At 41.8% G+C, this 7236-nt stretch overlaps 1 long non-coding RNA gene across 1 annotated transcript; it reads right to left on the bottom strand.

The window, feature by feature from the left end:
* Window positions 1-607: 607 nt before the first annotated feature.
* Window positions 608-2516, bottom strand: LOC121797275. The gene is made up of 2 exons (XR_006049810.1): window positions 1038-2516; window positions 608-938 (listed from the first exon to the last, which is right to left on the bottom strand). It is a non-coding gene; the product is annotated as an uncharacterized LOC121797275 (long non-coding RNA).
* Between the last annotated feature and the right edge of the window lie 4720 nt (window positions 2517-7236).

Genomic DNA, 7236 nt, shown 5'->3' with positions numbered 1-7236 from the left:
AAAATATCTCCGTCGAAAGGGATCACGAGGTTCGGCGTCAAGGGCAAGCTAAGACCGCGTTTCATCGGACCCTATGAAATCCATGAAACAGTCGGCCCTGTGGCGTACAGATTAGCACTTCCGCCGAGCTTCGGAAATGTGCACAATGTTTTCATGTGTCACAGTTGAGGAAATATGTGTTCAACCCCAAACACATAATCCACCAAGAAGAAATGTTGTTAGAACCGGATCTGAGCTATTAAGAATGGCCAGAAGCAATCTTGGATCGAAAAGTAAAGAAGTTAAGGAATAAGGCTATTGTAACGGTGAAAGTCCTATGGAAGCATCATGGTCACGAGAAAGCGACGTGGGAGCTTGAAGACAAAATAAAGGAGAAGTACCCGGAGCTTTTTGAATGACTTAGGCAAAATTTCGAGACGAAATTTTCATTAAGGAGGGTAGAATGTAATGACCACGTCTTAATTTGCCTCAGCTATATAAAACGATGTTGAACTACGAAGCGAATGCCCCTTCCTAAATATCTTAAGTACGATAATTATGCGATCCCTACATCCGATTTTGTACGATTAAAGACTAACGTGGATCTAGAAATTTAAAGACGAACAAGGATCGAAAAACGTATTAAATTCCGACCTATGCCTTAGTTTACAAAAAAAGTAAAATAATAATAGAGGAAAATAATACACAAGAATGTCGAGGTGAACACGACTTAAATGTTATTCCCGAGCTAAAACGCTCGACTACACATGTTTGAGAAAGGAAAGAAGAACAAAACAAAAAGAAGACCCTATCCTATTACAACGCTAGGAACGCCAACTTCGGGCCTCTTCCGTAGGCCCGGATTTCGGCCCGAATTTTCGACGGCTCGTCGGCCCAGAGCAGTGAGCCCAGCCCCGCGAAGACAGCAACAACACAGCAGCCGAGAATTACAGTTTCTCCTGCAATGTAAAACCAAATAAACAACACTTAATTACTAGCTACCAAAATCTGCCATGTAAGGAGACGATATCACTTTTGGTGAAGGCCAAAACACTTACCAAGGCTAGAGCCCAGCCAGCTCCTATAACCCCCTCATCCTCATAACCGAAAGCTGCCGAACCAGAAAAGGGGGGGCAGCGGCTCTGCATCCCTGCCCCTAACAAACCCTTGCAACCTTTGTAATCCCTCCCAACCTCGGCTCTGCCAAGTGCACCGGAGAAGAAGAGAGAAACCAACAAAATAAATGCAACAGTCTTTATCCCTAGTACACCATCAAAGCTGCAGTTAAAGATGCTGCAAAATCCTAAAAGAGAGGATTCACTGCTGAGAGAAAACAAGAATGTAACAGCCCCAATTAAAGCCTCGCGAGTACACACGCTTCCTGTATAAAAACCTCTTCAAACTCACCAAATTCTCCTCCCACATACTTCAAAATCTCAGCAACATAGCAAGTTTCAAGAGAGTAGTGAGTTAGGGTGAGTGAGTAAATTTCTGCAGAGAGTTCTTGCACAAAGGGCAGTTCCTACTCTCCATAGGTAACGCTATTCCTCCCTTCCCACAAGTATTTCATGCTAAAACACAAGCTCACCCCTTTCCCTTACATTGCAACAAGAAATTTCAGAGTGGGAGAGTGAACCTTGAAGAATTAGGAGCAGAAAATAAAAGACAGTAGCTACTTTCAAAAGGTAACACTCCCTCCTCCACATGATAGAAACATAAAAGCATGAACTCTTGAGGAAAGTAGGCACATCATGTTAGGAATCCAAAAATCATAAGCTACTCTTAGTTCAAAATCAGAAACAAGCAACTTAAACTTTCCAGTAAGCAGAATTTCACAAGATCAAACCTTGATCACAACCATAGTCAATGCTTTTAAATCACACATTGCTGCCGGAAATTCAAACCAATTGGGCTAAGTAATAGGAGAAGGAAAACTTAGCTTAGGCCGTGAGGTTGTCCGTGTACCATTGAGGGAGCAGACCGGCTGTCTCCTGTCGGCGACTTCGTCGGGTGAAGGGACTCGACGGAGATGACCGATAACAACAAGTCACCGATGTCCTCTTTCAATTGGGGCTTCCCAGGTTCCAATTTGGTAAGAGAGTAGAGGAAAACCCGAGATGAGGAAGAAGAAAGCCACCCCGGGCGAGAATCCGCCGGAGAAGGCGAGAGATGGGAGGAGACAGATGGCGCCGATGAGGCTCCGGCAGCCCGTTGGGAGTGTCAATTTCGCCGTAAGAAGAAAGAGAGAGAGGGTGATGGAAGAAAGAGAGAGAGGGTGATGGCGCAGATGGCGTCGTATGCCGGCTGACCAGTAACGACGGCGGAGCTGGAGAATGGCGATGGAGGAGCTAGGGTTCGCCGATCCTCAATTTTTGGGGAGGAACTCTGATTTTGGAGAAGGGATGAGAGAGGGGAAGTCGCCAGTGGTGAAGGGAGTATGTTTTCTTGTAATTGGGTTACTAATTAAGTACTATTATGACCGGGTTACTAATTAAATACTATTATCACAAAAACATCAAATTAAATTATAGGCTCCCCTGAAGATTTGCCAATTAAATGATGAGTAGCCTCTATTTAATTTTGCGGCATTTAAAGATAAAAATTTCCAGATTCAATTAATACCTGAAAAATTAGGCAGATTCCCAAATAAATTAAATCACTTGATTTAATTAATACTTAAGAATTTTTGTATAAATTTAGGCAAGGAAGAAATAAAAATGATCACATGCTTAGGAATGCAAGCACGCTAAGTAAAGAGTTCTTAAGTCTAATTCGAGTATACCTTATTCTTCTAAAGGTGTGTCGTCGCACGACAAGTGAAATCAAGTCGAGGAACGCTCATTTAAGAGTTTAAGCAAACGAGGAGGGCTTTTTTTTCGAAACGTGATTTTATGTGAAAATGTGAATATTTCGAATATGTTGTCATGTCACGTTTTATTTTTATGATTACCTATCTGCTTGGCTATGCCAAACATGTTAAATCAAATTCGGGTCCCAGTAGGGTCGCAAACCCTACTCGGACTAGTGTACACATATGGGGACTGCGTGCTAGCTTTCGAGTTCGCCGGTTTAGTGACCGTCGTGGAATGCGGCCACATTCCCGGTTCACATAAGTTCATATATGGTATTATGTTTATATGATTGCGCAATCAATTTGATGAAATGAAAAGTATTTAGTGACTCGGGCCTTATTTCAAATAAAAACTCCGCGTTCACTCAACTATGACTGACAATTAAATAAGAACTGTTTTTGGCACTAAGTCCACTAGGTATATCAATTACTCATCCCTGCATTGTTTATTTTTCAAAAGTGCAGGTTGAAGGTGATCGAGGTGCTGAAGGTGTTGGGAAGAACTTATGAATAAGTAGTTAGGTAGCTAAAATAATGTCTCCATACATGTTATTTTGTCTTGGAACCTTCCGCTGCATGTTTAAGTATTGTCCTAGTGAAACAATGTTATTGGCATAAATACTCTGATTTTGACTTGGTTGTACCCATTCGCCTTCAAGACTAATTCCTCGAGTTAAGCATCCCTTTTATGATTAGTTTATGGTTGATGAGTTTAATTTAGTTGTGAAATAGCTACGCTCACTAGTACTATGGAGTTGTGGTCGTGACGGAGTCCGTGGTAGCCTAGCTCAGTTTCTGTGGTGTAACACTGTCCTCGTGAAGGGCGAAGATACAAATTACTGTTTTCTGTTATTTTCCGTCGTTTTAAGACGAGACTTCACCGTTTTAGAAGCTCGGCGTTTATTATCTCAGTGTTGAACCTTAAATATCGTAGTTATGGAAGTTTATGTTTTCTGTTTAGCTGATTCTGATGTTTAATTGTTGGTATTTATTGTTTTGGATGCTTTTTGCAATTGATGATTATCTTGGAGTTGAGATCGGGTTGATCGGAGTTAAATTGTTGTTGAATCGGTTGAATCGGAATTGAGGAATATGGGTTTAACGTATTGGAGTTGGATTTTGGTTGATCTGAGTTGAATTGTTAAACAGAGTTGTGGATCTGAGTCGTGATGTTCTGAATTTTTCATGGTTATGGATGTTTACTGTTTTCTGCTTGTTTTGCTCGGCCTAGTAGTTTAGATCTAGTCGTTTCATGTTTGATCGTAACGTTTGAAGTCGGATTTTTGATTTCTCTGTTTTCATACGATGATGCTCTGTTTTCGTTTCTGTTATCTCGACTGTTGGAGATAAAGGTAGAAGTTAGTTAGAAGTCGGATTCGGCATATGTGTTGTTTGCTTTTTGCAGCTTTTCCATCTTACTAGTTAATTCAAGAAAAATGGTCCCTACTGCAAGTTTACGTTCTGTTTAGCCGTTTTAGGAAACCCGTTTATCTGGTCAAGTAGTTTCGTATTAAATTTCTTTAGTTAACCCTTAAGTTCTGTTACCCATGCATGCGTACGTTCTCTTTCTATTCCTTAGGTTTAGGAGATAGGATAGTTATTTTAAATTTCCCCAAGTCTAGTAGTTAGTCAAGTCTTAACCCATGAGTTGCGTGGCAGCAGCCGACCCCTTCCAAGTCCTCTGAACACTTGCTTACCCAGTCCATCTCTGTGGGATCGATCCTTACTACCATGTACTAGTCAATAGTAAATGGGTTAAGGTTTTGATAGGAATTGAGAGTAGCCCAACGACACAGACAGATAAGTTTAGGGAGTTCCTAGGCCTAGCGGTTGAGTGCCTCCTCTGGACCTATTTGATCTGTACCTCGCACCCCACACACTTACATCGCATAACCCTATCTGTTTATGTCCGCCACTCGTGTTGCTGCCTTTGCCTTGTCTTCCTCAATCTTCTTGTGGACTTGGTCCATTTGAGTCTGAATGTTCGAGACGGCAGTGGCAATTGTGTTTATTCATTGCTCGAGGTTGTTCAACCTTGCCTCAATGACTCCAATCTTGGTGTCATTGGTCTTTCTATCTTGCACTAGCACTTCCAAAATCTTCATAATTCCTTGGTCATACTTCTCCTCCTTCTTGAGAGGCTCAACTACTCCACCTTTGCTCTCATTAAATCCTGCAGGGGGTTACAAGAAATTATTATTATAGTACGAAAGGTTAGGATGATGACAGTTCTCATTATAATTATTGAAATTACCACCCCTGGTTAGGGCAATAATTGTCGTTATAACCCATATTGGGACCGCCTCCTTGTTGCACGTAGTTGATATCTTCCATAGGAGCGGAAGGAGCATCGGGTTTAGTGACCGCAATGACGAAGGTCGGTGGAGCCGGATCCTCTCTTCTAGATGTGTCCATTTGGTCAACCTGAACTCTAAGCTAGGCCAATTCTTTAGCGAAAGAACTCTCTTCGGCCTCCTCTATGGCCGCCACTCTTCTTGAGTTGTGCCTTCCTTTCAACCACCCCCTGTTGTTGGTGGCGAACTCCTCAATCACTGCCATGGCATCCGGTCCACTCTTCCACAAGAATCCCCCATTTTCCCCTGAATCCAACAAAGCACGTATTTTTTCTACCTGATGATCTACAGTGAAACCGTGGTTGGGGCACTTGCGAAGGAGGCATTTGAAATGAGCAAACGCCTCGTAGAGGGGCTCGTCGAGGCCTTGCATGAACTGGAAGATCTCGCTCATGAGCTTCAAAATCGTGCCTGGTGGGTAATACTTGTCGACAAAGGCAGCCACTATATCTTTCCATGTGGAGACTTGTTCAGTAGGAACACACTCAAACCACTCTTTAGCATAATCAATTAAAGAAAAGGGGAAGAGTCTTACCCTTATGGCATCGTCGTCGACACCATTTAATTTCAGAGTGTTGGTGATTTCTACGAACTTTGAGAGGTGGCGGTTGGCATGTTCTGTGGCCCTGCCTGCAAAAGGAAACTGCTCAACCCTTTGTATAAGGGGCATTCGCAGCTCAACATTGTTAGCATCAATGCAAGGGCCTTCGGGAAAAGTAATCATATCCCGTGATTGAACATGTGCATCACGGGCACTATCTCCTTGTCCTTCTTTTCCTACGCCTCGCGGACAGTCTTTTCTGCTTTTCTCTCATCCATCAACAACTTGACCATGACTTGAAGCCTCTCTAGCCCTGTTCTGTCTACCATTGATCCTTGCTCACTTCTTATTTTCCTTCGGGTCCTTTCAAATTTGGGATCGAGCGGTTCTAAGTTGTTCTTCCCAGAACTCGTTCGCATACACAACCTGAAAGAAACAAAAACAAAAACAAATTAAACTTAAATTAAAAACAGAAAGCACTTAAAATCCAAAGTAGTAAAATTGTTCGTTTGAAGATATCAATCACAAAGTGAATGTATTCCCCGGCAACGGCGCCAAAACTTGATGCATTTTTTATTAGCACTATAAATACCTGCAAGTATACAGAGTATGAATAGTATAGCTAAAGGTTAGTACCGGATATTGATCACAGGGAAAACAGACACAGACTGTCTATCCTCTACTAAAACTCAGTTACTATTTGGAAAAAAACCGAAATATTTGAGAATTTTGAAAACAAAAAGAATTTGAAAGCAATAAATAACTAATTACAAATAAAATACAGAGATAAAAGTATAGAGATAAGGGAATTCCAGGGATGTGTGATAAGTCGCATTCTAGGCATTGGTTACTGGTCAGTATAATGTGCATAATTGGAATATATCTGCAAAACAGTTGCTTAAGTGTGCAGGTTGAGTGTTCTAACCAGTAGGCAAAGCTTCGGATACTTCAGGCGAAAAGGGCGCTAGGAGGGTGCAATACTGGCCAGGATGCATGCAAATAAAGGTTCGAGATGGAGAAGAAGGATTGCTGGGACTGGTCAACCGCAATTAAGGGCAGAGAAGTCATTTCGCAATGAGGTTTTACCCTAAAATCAAGAGCAAGCCTCCCTATAAAAGGAAGCCACTTGGAGAGATAAAGGGGGGGATCTAGACACCATCATCACTCTTAGGTAGAAATCTCTCGGTAGTTCGGTTCTTCAGCCTAATCCAGATTCTCATTCCTCACCACAGCCATGATTACCTGAGTTCCAGAAGTTCGCCGGAGTTCCAATTGTTCTCATTTCAGCCAGTGTGATCATAGTTTAGTTGTTTCATCGCCTAGAGTGACAAACAATCTTTAATAGATTTCGTAGTTTATTTTCGCTTGCTTTTCTTACGTTGGATCTGTGAAATTTTCTCTATTTTCTGACTTGAAGTATTTTGGTTGTGATCCAAACGTTTAATTGCTATGAATTTGCTTTTGATGTTTTCTTGCGTTTGATTTCCTTTCCTCCTGCCTAGATAACTTAG

Source organism: Salvia splendens, chromosome 3, assembly GCF_004379255.2.
Source record: "Salvia splendens isolate huo1 chromosome 3, SspV2, whole genome shotgun sequence".
In the NCBI taxonomy this organism is placed as follows: domain Eukaryota; kingdom Viridiplantae; phylum Streptophyta; class Magnoliopsida; order Lamiales; family Lamiaceae; genus Salvia; species Salvia splendens.
This window is presented reverse-complemented; position numbering and strand designations above follow the sequence as displayed.